This window comes from Apteryx rowi, unplaced genomic scaffold, assembly GCF_003343035.1.
Source record: "Apteryx rowi isolate R43461 unplaced genomic scaffold, aptRow1 scaffold_507, whole genome shotgun sequence".
NCBI lineage: Eukaryota > Metazoa > Chordata > Aves > Apterygiformes > Apterygidae > Apteryx > Apteryx rowi.
Window position 1 is genome coordinate 415,851 of NW_020450769.1, and position 16,335 is coordinate 432,185.

General features: G+C 34.2%; 1 protein-coding gene across 1 annotated transcript in view; it reads left to right on the top strand.

The window, feature by feature from the left end:
• Positions 1-16,335, top strand: part of GRIK2 (glutamate ionotropic receptor kainate type subunit 2) — a 424,643-nt gene that overhangs the window by 196,161 nt on the left and 212,147 nt on the right. The gene's annotated exons all lie outside the window — the stretch shown is intronic.

The following is a 16,335-nucleotide window of genomic DNA, read 5'->3' on the forward strand; positions in this document are numbered from 1 at the left end:
ATCTCGTTTTTTGTTGCATGTCTCAAATCACCCTCTAAAGGAATATACGTGTATTTTCCACCCTTTTACAAATGGAGAACCTGCTGCAGTTTGCCTAGAGAGCAGTTTGCTTAGCAGAGACAAAAATCCATATCTATGACAAAAAATCCGAGCTGTGAATCAGCCTAACTTATAATGAGTACAATATTATTCAATGAAACAGTTTGCCTTCTCAGAGTTAACTGTATGGATTAGAGTTTATGTATTATAATTATAAAGTTTGATTTGTAATGTCATGTATCATTTTATGGGAAGAGAGAATGCTGCAGAAGCATGAAGTATTGGAGTGTAGTTACATTGCTATTAGAGATAGTAAAACATAGCAGTGTTGTGAGTTTTGTTATGATTTTCCTTTTGTCCCATACACACCAGTGTATTTTAAAAACATCCCAGTGATCTGCTTAGAGAAAAATATCACACAAAAATTACAGAATATGCTGTCTGTTTAACTGTTAATTCTTAAAGTTTGAAATGTTAAAGTTCTTTAAGCCAGTCTTGTTACTAGGTCTTAGATTTGTCTTAACTAACTTTAGCTGCATCAAAATACAGTATTCAGTCTAAGCAAAATGTCTGGGCTCCCTCTATACTCAAGGTAACAGGATGAATCGCCTTTTGTAATTCATGACTCTCCCTGTAGTTTTTAAATGGCTGAAGTTAAGTAAATTAATTCTAGCTCAAATGTTTTTTGAGACTCCTCTTTTTTTGTGATGAAGCAGCTTTCCAGTTCTGCAAAGCTGTAGTTCACCAGTGGATCAAAATGCAGCGGGTTTGGAAAATACTCGTTCAAAAACCTACACATATACACACTTGTATTATGTACATCCAAATAATACTGCACTGATGTCTTCAGAAACTTGTATTTTAAGAAGTGTTCAGTCTTTAAGAGGTTTTTCCATATATTTACTGCTCTCTGACGATAATTTGGTGGTTCAGTATCTTTCTCTTTAAAGAAAGAGTTTTTTCTCTTGAAGAACACAAAACAGTTTGAAAAAGCAGTCTCTCAGCAGAACTCTTACGCTATTTGTAGGCAAGAAAAATAGAATGGAATCTCAACATATAGCCATTTTTTTAGCAGCAGTGATTAGATAGTCTCTCAGTTAGTTTTCCTCTTGAAACGTACTTTCACTTCATCTTTTTTGCCTAATGTTAATCCTTTAAGAAAAAGAGCAGTACACAACTGTTAGTTTTATGGAGCTGGATTTGTTTGAGCAAGATAACAGTTCCCAGAGGAATTTGAGCATGTGGTAGAGTACTTCACAGTCTTGCTTTGCATCTCAGAGAGCTTTCCTGACTTGGCCTTGGTTGCTGATGTTTATTTCCCTGAGGAATGTCTGCTAGAGGTACTGTACTTGTTCTCTGAAATACAGAACTGCTTGCTGGGTTTATTTTTCCCACCTCTTATTTTTCCATCAAATATCTACTTTCTGAATTCTTTCTGTTGTGTTAATACTATATACTGCTTAGTGGATTGTGGCAGAGATGGTGGCTTTCTCAGAATTTTAGTGTATAGCTAGTTAGGCAGGTACTTTTCATTCAAGGAGAATCCAATGATGATGTTTACTGATATTGCAATCTAATAATTTTGTTTAGATTTTTAACAATCCGAAATAATGTTAAGTGCTTGTTTTCTTTATTTTGTAAAGAAAATGTAATTGACTGCCCTGTTTCTGAAATTTTAACTACATGTATGTAAATTGCAGTTGGTTAGATAAAGTAATTGCTGGGTTCACTCTAGAGGCAATTTTTACCATTTCCAGGGGAGATAGTGGAGAAAAGCACTTTGTTGTGAAGGACAGCACATGGAAGTAGTGTCAGAGGTCTAAGCCAGGAAATCTGTTGGAAAATATTTTGAATTGGCAACTCTAGCTAGGGCAGCCACTCCTTTTAAGATTGCCTTGGAACTTGAAGCAGGCTAATGGGAGATGTCTTGTATCCCGTAAATGTTCTCCTAACTTTTCATCAGCGATACATCAGCGTCATTTCTGATATAGGCTGACCCAACGATTGCTCTCCCCAGTACAGTGGCATTAAAATGAACCATGTATTTGTGCCTTGCTCCTGATGCGCTGGCATCTTGTGGCTTTACAGTGTTATTATAAAACTAAGCAACTTCATAGCTATTCCATGCCATGCAAAAATAAAATGATCATATGTAGCTGCTTTATATAATACGCATATAATATGCCATAGGATATTGCATGTTGCATATAGTATGTCATCTCTGGCAGTGCAGCTATGTCCGAAGAGCTCTGGAACTTTTCAAACCATTCTATAATAACTATAGATATTAATCATTCTTCATTTGTGTACTTGTTTATTTGCTAAAGATTGTTTATTTTCTCTCCTTTTCTTAAAGGGTGGAAGTGGCACAAATCGGATTACAAGATTATACATATCATTGAAATAATCCATCTAATTGTTCAAGAATTAATTACACAGTTTTACAGCTATTCAGATTTTTTCTTGAGTATTTTTGAATGGAAACTCTTTCACTTCACCTTAGGTGATTATTAGAATGATCTGCTAATTATACTTAACAGCATAAATTAGGAACTGTAGGTTCTAAGGGGCACTTTCTTAATGCATGAGTCTCTCTAATACAGATGGTTCTGTACACAGAAAAAGTAGCAGTTCCATATTTTATTTTGGTTGGAAGTAATCTTTTTACCTCACTGTTACTGCTTTTTAGATAGAAATACAAATTTTCTGCAGGGAGAAAAGCAGGATTTGTGCCTATTCAAGGTCCATTTGCTGATTCCCAGACTTTTTTCAGGGAACCTTGCAGTAGTCAACTCACCGATTTTACAATGCAGGGATGAACCAGGTTAACAATATGCTTCCAAAACAGTGAGCAAGGTTTCTTGTGAACAAGAGGCATCATTCTCTTAGGGTATCTATAGTAAATCTTTTTCTTACGCTTATGTTAACAGCTTGTCTCTTATCAATTTTAAAGCCTCTTTTTTGAAAGATTTGAATTGTTTCTTATTTCTTTCCAATACTTACCAGAGGAGATATAACAGTGCAGTCTAGGTACTAATGCATTTTCTTTTTGGGTGTAAATGATGTCCCTCAATCCAAGATTTGTATTTATTTTTAAAATGTAATACATGTTTATGATTTCCACTACTATTTTCTGGTTCTCTGACTTCCATTTTCTGTCTGTGTGTTTCTCTGGTAACTTATAGTGGCTTTGTGGCTGTGATAGCGTACTGCCTATTGATTTAAGGACTCTTTAATTGAAAACTATTCAGCAAACACTGTTTTCAATTTACTGTTTTGCCCAACTATGTTTTAGGTGCCAGAGGCTCATTTGCAGCAGTTGATGGTTAAAGATTTAAAAATAAAGCTGCATGTCATCTAGGTACGCTTCAATAATAGGCAGGGTTTTCACCAAGGACTTGTCATACATCTTACATAGCCTGCAGACTAAAAGTGTGTGTGTCTGTGCATTTGTGTCTGCATGTGTAACCACAGGAAAGGCGAAGGCAAAGAATCAATGATCTCAAAATTAATTAAAATCAGGAAGACTTTCCCTCTGCTGACAGGATATTTAGAATGAAAATAATTAAATGAGCTATTGTGGCAAATGCAGTATCAATTGCTCACCAAGAACAGCTCCTTGAAGACTGAGATGAAGATTGATAACTGTTTTTTAACAGTTAGAGCCAAAGGCAACCATTCTCATCTCCAGCTTGTGTGCATGTACAGAGTCTGACCAAATGGCTTTCAAACCTCTATTGACCACTGTATAAAGCTGTTATCTACCATAAATTAATGACATATACATGCCGCTTCTCCATTCTTCTTTCATATCTGTGTAGTTGCAAATGCTTCATTTTTTCACTTCCTCAAACTTTAAAAGTGGTAGTTGTCATCCTTTTGGGGCAGAAAGATTTTTTTCTTTCAAGACAGAGGTGTTGTTTTTTCTTTCAGTATGCAGCGTCAGGACTTGCACCCTCAAATTAGAGGTTACATGAAGAAAAGATCAATATTCTCAGCCTAAATAATGAAATGGAATAAACTTTAAGAAGAACCAGATTTTCTCAGGGGTCATTGGCAGTTAGCAGTGCTTTCAGGCTATGTCTGCGGTATCAAGCGAAGAGGCCCAGTAGGGGCAGCCTCATAAAACAAACATGATGATGCCAAGAACCTGGCTATTCTTACTTCATGCTATTCAGCTATTCAGCTATAAGAGCTTTAGCTGTTTTATTTCAGACTATTTCTAGTCTGTTCCTTTGGACAAAACCATTTAGCAGATGAAGCACAGAAAATACAGCTCTAGATCACATCTTTCAGTTAGTTTGATCTTAGGAGTCCAGTTCATGCACTCTGAGACTGCTCCATGATACAAATCACAATACCAACATGCGTGGACAATCAAGAGAGTTACTTCAAAAACTTGCTGCTGATCCAAAATGAAATGCTAATTTAGGGGTATCTGTAGTAGACCTCTCAAAGTAGTGGAGCCTTACTAAATTATCATGGAAACAGATCTTCATAAAGAAAGGAAGATGTGAAAACAAGTGTTGTTTTTGTTTCTGTGACAGACTAAATCAAAAATAGACTTATAAAATGGCAGAAGCAGAAGGGGAAGTACATGACACAGGCTTAATATTTGCCTAAAACATCAAGGCAAGTCTGTTGGGAGCATTTGCCTTTGAAACACATTAATTTGTCTAAATGTTTATTCAAGCAAACTCACACATTATGTATCATCTTTCTCATGGAAACACACTTGCAAGAGGAAAAAAAAGTTACATTAGTTCATCTAGAAAGTAAGTAGTTCTTTGCAAAGCATAATTTAGAATCAAGGGGAACTCAGAAGTAAGAATAATTTAACAAGTGCTTCCTACTTATCTTTTGGCAGCCTTGTCTTGCTCGGAGCTGCCTCCTTGTAGCGGCTGTAGCATCAAACTAGCTGTTCCTGTGCCAGAGTTTGCAGTGAGCTAGAGCTCTGTGAGATGAGACTCTTCTGTTCCTACAGTGTATGAAATTTCTCTTGATATACTGGTTCTTCTCAGATCATTTAAGTCAGGATAAAGGACTTGTGCAGAGATAATTTTCTGCCATCTCTTTCTATCTGTTGATTCTGCAGATATTTGCACCTTTTTGGAACTTAAAAGCTTCTTGTGATTCTTCAACTGGATTTTTTTTCCTTCCATTTTTAATTAAAATTTAGATAAAATTTTTTAAAGAAATCAACTGCTAAGAAAATTAAGAGATTGAAAGGTCTACTTTGAGCTTTAGATTCCTCAGAACTCACCCATTTTGTTAAAATACAAGACCTGATATACAAGATGATCCTGTTAAAAAGAAGAAACTACTGTCTTGTAGGCCTTGTTTGTATGCTGTCTGCTTCCTTGAAGCTTTTTATGGCCATTCGGGAAAGATTTTCTTAAACAACCATGACATTTCCAGCACACTGAGACATCTGAAAGGGTTTTGTCTTTGATGGCAGAAGTTAACATAGTAGCTTGACTACTTCAGGAGAAATAGCTTTCTTTCTATGAAGGGGTATTATTCCTTTCTTTGTGAAAGTTTGTCTAAGAAATAACAGAAGAAGGAAATAATAACCTGATAAATTGTTAATATGACTGATTTTATATCAGGCATCTAGATTAAATATCAGCCTTTTTGCTTTTAATGTGATGGCACTGTATTTTGAGTTAGTTCATCTTGTTTTGGACATACAGATTTAATATTATTTATCTTAATTTTTCCATACTTGATCAATAACCACATACACAGTTTTAGAGACAAAGCTGCTATATTGCTTTATGTTCTTATGAGAAACTCCTCAATATAGAGCCTTCTTTCAGTTATTTAGAACTTTGTCACACTGCAGTACATGGCTGAAATTTTACTGATCAGATGTATCTCTCCAAATAACTATTTTGAGAAAATTTCAGTTATATCAGATTAGTCACTTCTGGGTAGAGAGGTAGGGCAGAAGTGTTATTTTTCTAACATTAAARTATATATTTTGGCAGCCTTTCCCTAGAAAAGTACAAGCATTCCTTGTCTTACAGCAGAAGCTTGGAATTTTGTGGTGAGCAACGATGAATTTTCTGTTGCCTCCACAGGTTAGTAGAGACTTCCTTGCCTAAGTTTCTCATTGCACCTGATAAAATCATACATCTGTAATACTCACGGAACAAGATCCTCTTCATCTCTCCTAGGTATAGGAGAGATGTGTATTCATGAGATTCTCTAGGAAATATAGCCTACGATTATGTAAATTAAAGTTTGCATGTACACAGGAGGTATTGCATCCTTACAACTGTTATTTTCTATATGGTAAATATTGATTTTGTATTTTTTTATATGTACATGTATTACAAAAACATGTACAGTGTGTGTTTAAATGTAGTAGGTGACTGTTTTCCCATAGAAATGTCTACACTTATTACTACGTGCATATATGATATCTGAGGATGGAACAAATGGAACATATTATTTCCTTGTAGCTATCTTAGCACCAGTCACATTTACTACCTCATTGGAATAATTTCTGTAAAATAATTTCTGTAAAATATTAACACACAATGTAGAGGTGTTCTGTAAATTGCAGAAACATCTACTTAAAGTCTCACCAAAACCCATCTTCAGGTCAATCATTAGATTTAGTTTTTCATCTTTAAGTTATCTCCTAAGAAGACTTCTCTTATCACACTATTTGGCCGTCTTCAGAAGAAGCAGCCAAGAATTCATCAAACCTAAGGAAATGTAGCTATTGCAAATGTGATGCCTTGTAAACAAACTTGACTTTACTCTGAATTCCAGTATAGATACATTCTGCTGTTCCACCACAATCCGATTAATTTTGTGCTTGTCTGGGCCAATTTAGACTAGCGACGGCATATTTGACTGGTTTACTACAAGTTAGGTTCTGTCTAGATGACAGCACATTGTGCAGGGCAGAGAAAGCTTAAGTGAGAAACACTTTCAGGATCAGAATGCACAGAAGTGAGTGACAGAAAGCTGAAATAACCTCAATTATAATATTTTTGCTCATACTTTCTTTGAGGATGGAAGAAGGAGTAGATTTCTGTGAAATTTTCTGCTGATACTGGTGTAGATGAATACTTGTCCTTTTATGCTCTTTATAGAAAAGAGATTTGAAGGATCCTCATGCTGTTTTCCCTTGCAGCTCTCAGAAACTCTACAGAACTGTCAAAGTCTAAAGACCTGGAAGAATTGATGAGGCTTATCACATTTGTATCTATTTATTTTTCTTTCTATTTTACCTATCGTAGGGCATCTGCCTGGCAGAGCTGTTTGTGAGAATAAATGAGAAAACTTGAAATACTTACATTATTGAGACCTAAACAAAACATATTTTGTATATTTCTTCTACTTTCTTCCTCTCCTCCCCTTCTTCTTCCCAATGCAGTCCAAAATTGCAGATATGGAGGTCCTTCTCAAATATAGGGGATTAATATAGCAAAAATAAGATGAACAGAGTGAAGATTATGTTTTAAATTTTTGCTAAAGCATAGTTAAGAGAGATATTTGTACACTTCCCAGAAAAATAAATCCTTATCAGAGTAGTCAGAGGTACACAAAAATTTTGTAGCAACTACTGCCTCAGTCTGGACACATTTTTATTTTTAAATGTAGATTTAGATGTAGTGCAGAAATTAGACTATTTTCCTTTCCTGAGCCCTGATGGAGTATTGAAAAGGCTGGAAGTATATTCAGTTTTCAGTGCCTATTTTTGGTTTAGTAATTGTGATAATTATATACCATCAGTTGGCTTTATGATATAAATATCCTTTTGAACGTGAATTATGTTTAGAGAAAGAGAGTTCCAGAATTTCCAGAAAGGATCACTATCTGAATTTGGAGTTTACATATTGCTACAGATTCCATTGGATGTACTAAGGTTTTTCTTCTAGCATGAATTATTGGAAGAGACTTCTAAGCTGTTAAAACTTCATATACATAAAATACACCCATATCCTTTTTTCTTTTCCTTTGTTTATCTATTTCTATAGATCCTTATTTTCTTTACTCATACTTTTTTGTGTGCTTTGCTATTTAAGGATTTCAAAGTACTTAAAACTTCAGCAAAGCTTTTAGTGCCAAGGTACTTCTCAGCCTTAGCCGCTGAGGTTCCTATCAGAAATTATTCAGCTTTCTCTGAAACATCACAATTTGAAACTGTACTTAAAATAGATAAGTTTTTTGAGGCAAACATATTTGAATAATAGTATTTCCAAGATGGCTTTCTTCATGGGAGCATTTTAGAAGATGACCTGGAAAAGTAGTGTCACAAATCAGAACATGACTTTTCAATCAGTAGGTAACTTCAACTTGTTGTTAATTCCTGCCTAATTCCTTCCTAAACAGAATGACCTTAAACTACCTGAATGTGTCTGATGTGTCTAATTCTTTGTCTGTGCTGATGGTAAAGCTGGAGTCAGCAATGTATAAGGTGATTTGATTATCGGAACTAGCATTGTAGCACAATAAAAAAAATACTGTGAAAACAAACACTTAATAAATGGAGAACTTCACTGAAACAAAAATGATTATACAGTACAATGGAATTTTCTGAGTAGAAGATGAGTGAACATTCAGTTAGTACCTCTCATCTTATGAAATCGGCTGCCTTCAGAGCTGTATTAGCCTCTACCAGAGAATGCTCAAGATTTATATCTGGCAAACTCTGAAATATATTTATTACCATTTGTAACAAATTTCTGTTGTTTGACTTACTGTAATGATATAGGTGATTAGATATTGAGTATAGTAGACAACATAAGAATTTTTCTGAGCAATTCCCAGGATATCCCTTTCATTTGTTCTAAAGAAATCAGTGTATTATTAAATGATGTATTGATGAAGGTGATGAGACTGAGCTGAGCTAACTTATTTTCTTATTCTTTCTTATTTTTTATTCTGTTGTGTTGTTTTGACCTCTTAAATGATCTGAAGATTTACATTTTCCTTGATCACTAGGGCAGTTTTTTTGTAAGGAACAAAGTTTTTTTGGGTTTGTGTGAGTGGTTGAGGTACTATAGCAAAAAAGAGAAAAGGTCATGTAAATAAGGTAACTGTTTTTCTATAATACATTCAGTATATGATCTAGTCTATGATCTGAAAAACTTATGCAACTATTTAGTGAAAACAAATACATGGGGTATTTCTATAATGTGAGTACTTGCTAAAGTTAATCAAACACCTAAAGGTTCTTTATCTTGGGTGTGGTTCAACAGGGAGCCAGATACTGAGTTAGAACCAGAAGTAGAATCTGATTCAATTAAGCAAGAACCATTAGCTGTTGCTTATAGAGAAAACCACTGGCTTTAAGAAGATAGCGATGCGACTGGGAAAAACTATAACATCATCAGAAAATAGCATGGAATCTTTCACCAGTCTGAGTTGGATTTTTATTAGAAATGGATGGAGCTTTATTATTCTAAAACAATGACTAGGTATATGTTCACTTACTTGTGAAACTCATTTAAGATAATATACAAACATAAGACACATCTTATCCCAGAGTAATATATGTGTTTAAAAAAATGTATATATGCTTATTTAAATCAGCTTAAGCAGGCAAGAAAAATAAAGTATTTTTTAGGGAATAACATGGGAGTTGATTAAAGAGTACACAATAAAAAGTACAGAAGACAAAAAAGACTCTAAAAATGGATATATGCTTCAAAAACTATGCCATTATTAACTACTTTCTAGATCTAAACAAAACATCAGTTTCCTAAATCACAGGCCAGTGATCTTTTTTAATACATTTTTCTTTGTTACTAACGGGTGTTACTAATTTCAAGGAGGCGTACATCCAAAAGCAAAATATTTACTTATTTAAAATAAAGCCACAGCATGGCTTAATGAAAGTTCTAACAAGGCTAACATAAAGCAGAATTCTGTTTCAAAACAAATATGTACTCTTTTATGGGCTAGTTATGTTTTATATTGCTTGATAATTTGTTTTCTTCTGCAAACACGGACTTTGACAAGGCTGCACATGTATTCATGTTTTTGCTGAGGATATTGAAGTCTATGTCATTAGTTCTTTCTAAAAGCAGAAAAATGCAAATGGAGCTTGGTGAAATCAGTAAAGGAAATTTTGTCTCTGTGTTTCATAGTCATGAATATACATTTATTTTTGTCATCTTAGTTATATGAAATATTATGAAACTTACTGGATGCAAAAACAGGGACTAGTTCTTTGGCAGGCTTTTCTCTTTCTTCATTTTTTGTCAGATTTGTGTTTAATATCTGGATTATTCTAACTTTAGGTCTCTCTTCAGTTGATTGCCTAGTTGATTTTTCAGGTGTACTTTCTTGCTGTACATGGGTACAAAGATGTTATTGCGTGTGTTGAGTAGGGAATTTCTGTAATCGCTCATGAAAACAGTTGATGTACTCTAAACTATGGAGGGACTTTTTTTGTGTGATAAGTCTGGAAGAGTGAGCTAGTGAGTTTAATGTATCAGGCAGCTCTTTATTATGGATGTGTTTGATGGAGTTGCAGTGATCACAGTCATATTGATTCTGAGCAGGAGGATAAAAGAAAGGAAACAGATTACCAACTAGTGGCCTTTTGTAACTTTGGGAAATAGGTGTCTGCTATCTGTGCTTAAGGTATATAAAAGAGCAAAGTTTTTCTAAGCAGGATCTAATGTAGCAAATACTGTGATTTTTAAAGGTCAGCCAAAAAGTTGGGAAAGTACTTCAGATTAACTTTCATCTGGAAATTTTACAACTGTTTTTGAGCATATGTAGAGACCTAACTTCATAACAAATTGTTCCTAATTGCATATTATAAGCAAAGTTCTGCAAATGCTTATGCAGACAGATAGCTTTTAGTATTGCAAGCAGCATATTGAAAGTTATTTGCTCCTTGGATTAGCAAAGTTTCTCGCACACTGGGACATTCCCAAGATCTTAAGAAATCATGCTTTATATGGGCTTGCATATTTCTTTTGTTAGCCAGAAAGAGAAAATGAGAGAAAATAAATTTGTAAAAAATATCATAATAGGACTATTTTTGTTTTGCCATTATTTTTTTTCATACAATTAACAGTATTTTATTCCAGTTAATGTTTTTAGAAACATGTACAATTTTACACAGAGATATTAACATCTTCCTTACTGTGAAAAAGGTAAAACCAGAATCAATGTACCTCCTACAATCAGTGGACTTAGACAAAATGAAAATTTGGATCTAAAGTATCAAAATTTTACAATAGTAATAACTTAAAAGAAAAAAACCTTCAGAAATATAAGAAAAAAATAAGGAAAAAAGAGAAATAGGTACAAGTTACTTAACTAAATACCAAAAAGCATCTTTCTGATAGATACAGGGATTTAGAAATGTTCTTCTTGTATACCAGTTACTCACACCATGTTATAAAAATATAAATTTCAAAATTAATAAAATTTAACATTTGTTATAAAAAATAGGAATTCAGCATGGAAGTTACAAGGCAATGAATGGTTTGATGTGGTAAGGAAATGTATAATTTAGATGAATGTGTATAAATATATATATATAATATAAATGAATTATATAGAGAACATTTTTCTCTTTCCAAGGAATGAAGTACACATTGCACAGAGTAGGGACAGATAACCTGTCTGAYAAATGGTTGATTTAAAAATAAGTGAGAATGAGTAGTTGATGACAAAATTCATAAAATCAATCACAGTTTACATTACATCAGAACAGCAAACACTGTATAGAGAGACCAGCTTTGAAAGCAGACTGTCATCTAATCAAACTTAAACATTAAAGCAGAAGATAAATTTCTAAACATTCTCAGACCCTTTCTACTTACTCTTTTTTCTAAAATTTTCTCTCATGATCCTAAGACTTAAGTTTTTGCTTCACAAGAGATAGTGAATGACAATGTGTCCTTGTCACAAAACTTAATTCAAAACTTTCTTGGGTGCTTCAGGATGTATTCTAAATACTTCACATTTTATTTGCTACGATGATATCCAATCCCATATCAAAAGTCAAACCTTCCAAAGAACCACAGCTGCTGTTCTTATTTTAGAAGAAAACTGTGTTAAAGCTACTTGCTAACCACATTTCCTGTGTTAATAGCTGGCAAAATTTCAAGTTTTCTGAAAATTTCTCCTCCCCTACATTAAAATCCAGCTGCTATAGGTGGCTACCTGCCTAACTCATTTTCAGGCACTTTGAGTTCTGCAGCTCCATAAATAGTCTCTCAAGGTACATGATGATCTGACATTATTTCCTGGGATGAAGAAGATAACAAAAAAAATTCTAACACTTCAAACATTTATATTGGGAAATATATATATATATATATATATAGCCAAATAAGAATGCATGTTCTTTCCTATGTAATGACAATGTAATGGCCAGAAATGTGGTGTCCATGGTACCACTATTCTATGCAGTGATTTTTATGCTCTTTTGTTCCTTTGGCATTTTCTCAAAATTTGCATATTGTTTCATGTTCAACTTTGCCTTACTTCTCTGAGATTTGGGGGTCAAACTAGACATTCATGCAAAAGAGAAAAATCTTTATTTTCCTTTCTTTTTATAATGCAAAATCACATTTTACCAAAAAATTATCTGATTAGATCTGTTTTTTAATGATATTTTAAAATTTGTTTGTTGTTCTTATGGCTTTTTCAGTAACAGTAGAAATAAATCTTTTGGTTTGCTTTGATGTTAAAACAAATATTTTGATGAGAAGGAAAATAATTTGCTCTGTTTTGTTGGTCATAAATACATTTCCTACTTAAAATTGCATGCACATAAACATCCTGTTTAAAATTCACTAGGCAACTAAATGTTAAAAAATCATCTAAACAGCTATGTTTTAATGTGTTGATTATTCATCTGAAATATTGCCCTATTTTTTAAAAAAGTTTATACCAACAGATTCTTTGATATTTAAAAAAATTAAATGCACATTGTTTATAGCTGATGGCTTGCTGTTGCTTATATTTTGTTACCAGTTGGAATGCACTTTGGGGGTGAAAACAAAATCTCTACTGTTTGTTTAATCGTACCTCAGAGTGGAGTTGGGAATGTGTCAAGAAGTAAGAAAACACCAGCTTTAATAAGCATACAATGCAATTTAACAGTTCATAAAACAGTAAAATTTAATCCCAGACTGAGAGATATATTAAATCCCACTCAGCAAAATGGTTTTGTGGGATGTGTGAGCAAGTGAGAATTAAGTGAAATGATTTCAGGGGCAATAGACTTTATTACCCGAGGAGGGGAGGAACTAGTTTTGCAAGCCATTTCTTCTTAATTTCATCCACTGGTTATAATTGCCTGGAATGGAAGAGCTTGCTGGGAGCAGAAGAAATACGTTGGGTCTCTCAAATGTGTGCATTCTGCTACATCTGTCAGGCTTCATCTAACTGAAAGACTTGCTGTAGATGATCTTGTGTAGCAGTTCATTTAATGATTGTTAAAGATTTTTAAATCTAAAAAACCCTTAAGCCTTTATCTATCTTTAAGATAAAATGGCTCCTGTTATTTTTTGCCAGTGTCTATTTAGAAATACATAAGAAATCTAATGAATCATCTAAAAAGATCTAAAAAGTTTGCTCTCACTAGTTGTTTCTTGCATACAGTTTTGTTTAAATATTCTACAGCACAGTTCATGTAGGGTTTTTTTTGAGTGAGAGTGGGTCTTCAGTTAATTGTCTGGTGTCCTTCTCAGTGACAGGTTTAAAATCTAACACTTTGAAGTAAATGCTCAAACAATCATTCTGATGAGAAAAACAGGGACGTATGAAACTGCAGAAGGACCCAGCTGATTGCCACTGCAATAGAAAAAAAMCAAGTAAACTTAAAAACAACAAAAAAGACTATGGGAAAGTAAGATAGGAAGAAATATAGAATTGGCCTGGACTGACCCTGCCCCATTTACACTGCCAGGTCTGATAATTATGCCAGTAAACTACATCTTTAAATTTCAGTTTTGGCTTATTTCGGAAGACTTCCCTTCTGTGGTGGTGATGTGTTTCCTGTGCACTTCCTTCTTGTTCTCAGCCTGTGCTTTTTGCCAGGGCATCCATACCCGTGTACTCTAGATTTCCTTTCTTCCCTGGTTTCTGTTCTCCTGAACAATTGTTCTCAGTCTTTGTTTTGATGGGCTAGTGAAGCAGTATTCTTTTAGTCTCTTTTCTAACACAATTTCTAATCCAAATAGAGGATTCCTTATTCTGCCATATTTTTCTAGCCAGTTACACCCCTGTGAAATAGCATACTGACTTGTATGACAGTGATGTTTTATACAGGCACATGAGAAATAAAATTGAGAAAGCTGGACTGGAGTAAACCCTAAAATAGTATCTAATTCCTGCTGCTGTGATAGACAGCTGAAACACTTTCTGTCAAAACCCATCTCTCTTACTACAGAAGGAACATAGAGTGACTGACCTCCCATTTTAGCCACCTTCATTTAGTGCCTTAAGTTAGATTGGATGGATCCAGACAGAAGCACGCACATACAGACAAACACACATTTATTTTAAGAACCAGTCTTGTGTATTTGTAAAGCTTAAAGGTTTAATTCTGTATGCACTAGGAAACTGAATCACATTGCATCCTAAAGTTCATTAAAATATATATATATGCAAATATATGTACATTTCTGTAGAAGGATTAAGGGAGAACTGTAGCTGGACTTTACAAAAAAGGATATTTAGTCCCCGTATGTGCACCATACTTTCTGGATGAACAATGCTTTTCTTCCTCATTTGGGAAGAAGCAAGAGATACAGCACTGCAGTGGAAGTCACAGCTGTGTTTGATGTCATGATAAGGGGGTGGTAAAAGCTCCTTGGCAAAGAGGCAGAAACAATGTCCTGCTACTTCCAGTTACTGGGCACAAAGATGGAACAACTAAGCGAAGGTCAGTGGTTTCAGTTACTCAGGAGGTCAGAGCAAACTATCATAATTATCTTTGCCATCCTAAATACCAAATGGAAAAAAATGTGGTTTTTTTTTTTGTTATCTCTTCTCCAATTCATCTCTTACTTAGTTAAAAGTTAACATGTTATTCAACTGTCCAAAAATGATTTTTAAAAAGAGAATTTCTCACCATACTTTGTTTTATTGCTATAGCCTTGTGTGACAAATTTTTTGAAGACACTCAGAGTCCAGGTGTGCACACCATGATCTTACTAATGCTACACCCGTATCCTTGTTACTGTGAGTCACTGAAAGGAACCTTCCATTGCTGTTGCCCACAGGCCTGTGTAGTTTCTGTTGGGATTATATGCTGCATACTCAAGAGGATGTTTTGGTGAGCTTGGAAATGGTTATCCCAACCTAGATTTGCCACATTTTGGGTTGATGAATGCTTTTTTATTATTATTTAATTGCCCTGAAAGCAGTCCTAACCTGGGCCTGGTTAAGGTAAAATTAAAAAAACCAAAACATTTATTTTTAGAATCCCAAACAGAAAATACAGTTGGAAATCTTTAAGAAAAGAGAATTGATACCTGATCTACTAATGTTAGGTTAACTTGGAAAGGTCTCTCTTTCTGCCCAGCTATTTTGCTGCGTTGACTTGCTGTAGACTTTCATTAACTAACATTTGCTTGGGATATCTGTATATACCTTATGTCTCAGGTCACATCCATTAGAAAAAAATCTCTTCTTGCTAGAGAGCGCATGGTGGAATTTAACTTTTACAACTAATCTCTTGTCCAAATCTTTCTGGGTGTTCTGAAGGACTTTTTTCCTGAATCTAGTTTACAATATGAAGTGTAAACCCCTTTATTGAAACTTGTGTTTTATCAAGCTGTATATTCATAACTCTATAGAATAAAAAAGGGGGAGGGTTATGTGTATATTATTATTTGCTCCTGAGTGAGGACAGGCATGGTGGCAATCACTGTGTGGTTGTAAGATGCATGTGGCATGATTTACCCTTATATCTTTCTTTTAAGTATTCTTAAGGCATTGGATTACTTTACAGTAACACAGAATTGTTTTTAAAAAAAGTTTGGTTCTGTTTCATACTACAGAAGGAGTAGTAAAGAGTAAAACCAAATTTATATTTACTTTGATCTTCAAATTTTCCTGTGATATATGTATGTAGAGAAAGACATTACATACCTCATACTCACAGATCAATGTGGTCCCAAATAGTTCATATTACTGAACATATTTGGGATATGAATATTTCTTTCTGACTGTTCTTTAGGTTTTATATGCCTTGGCCTGTATTTTGTTACATGATTAAACATAAACCCTTTTTTTCTTGTCTGTTGAATCAAAACTTTGACTTTGTTTTGTCCTTGTGATAAATTACACTTGTTC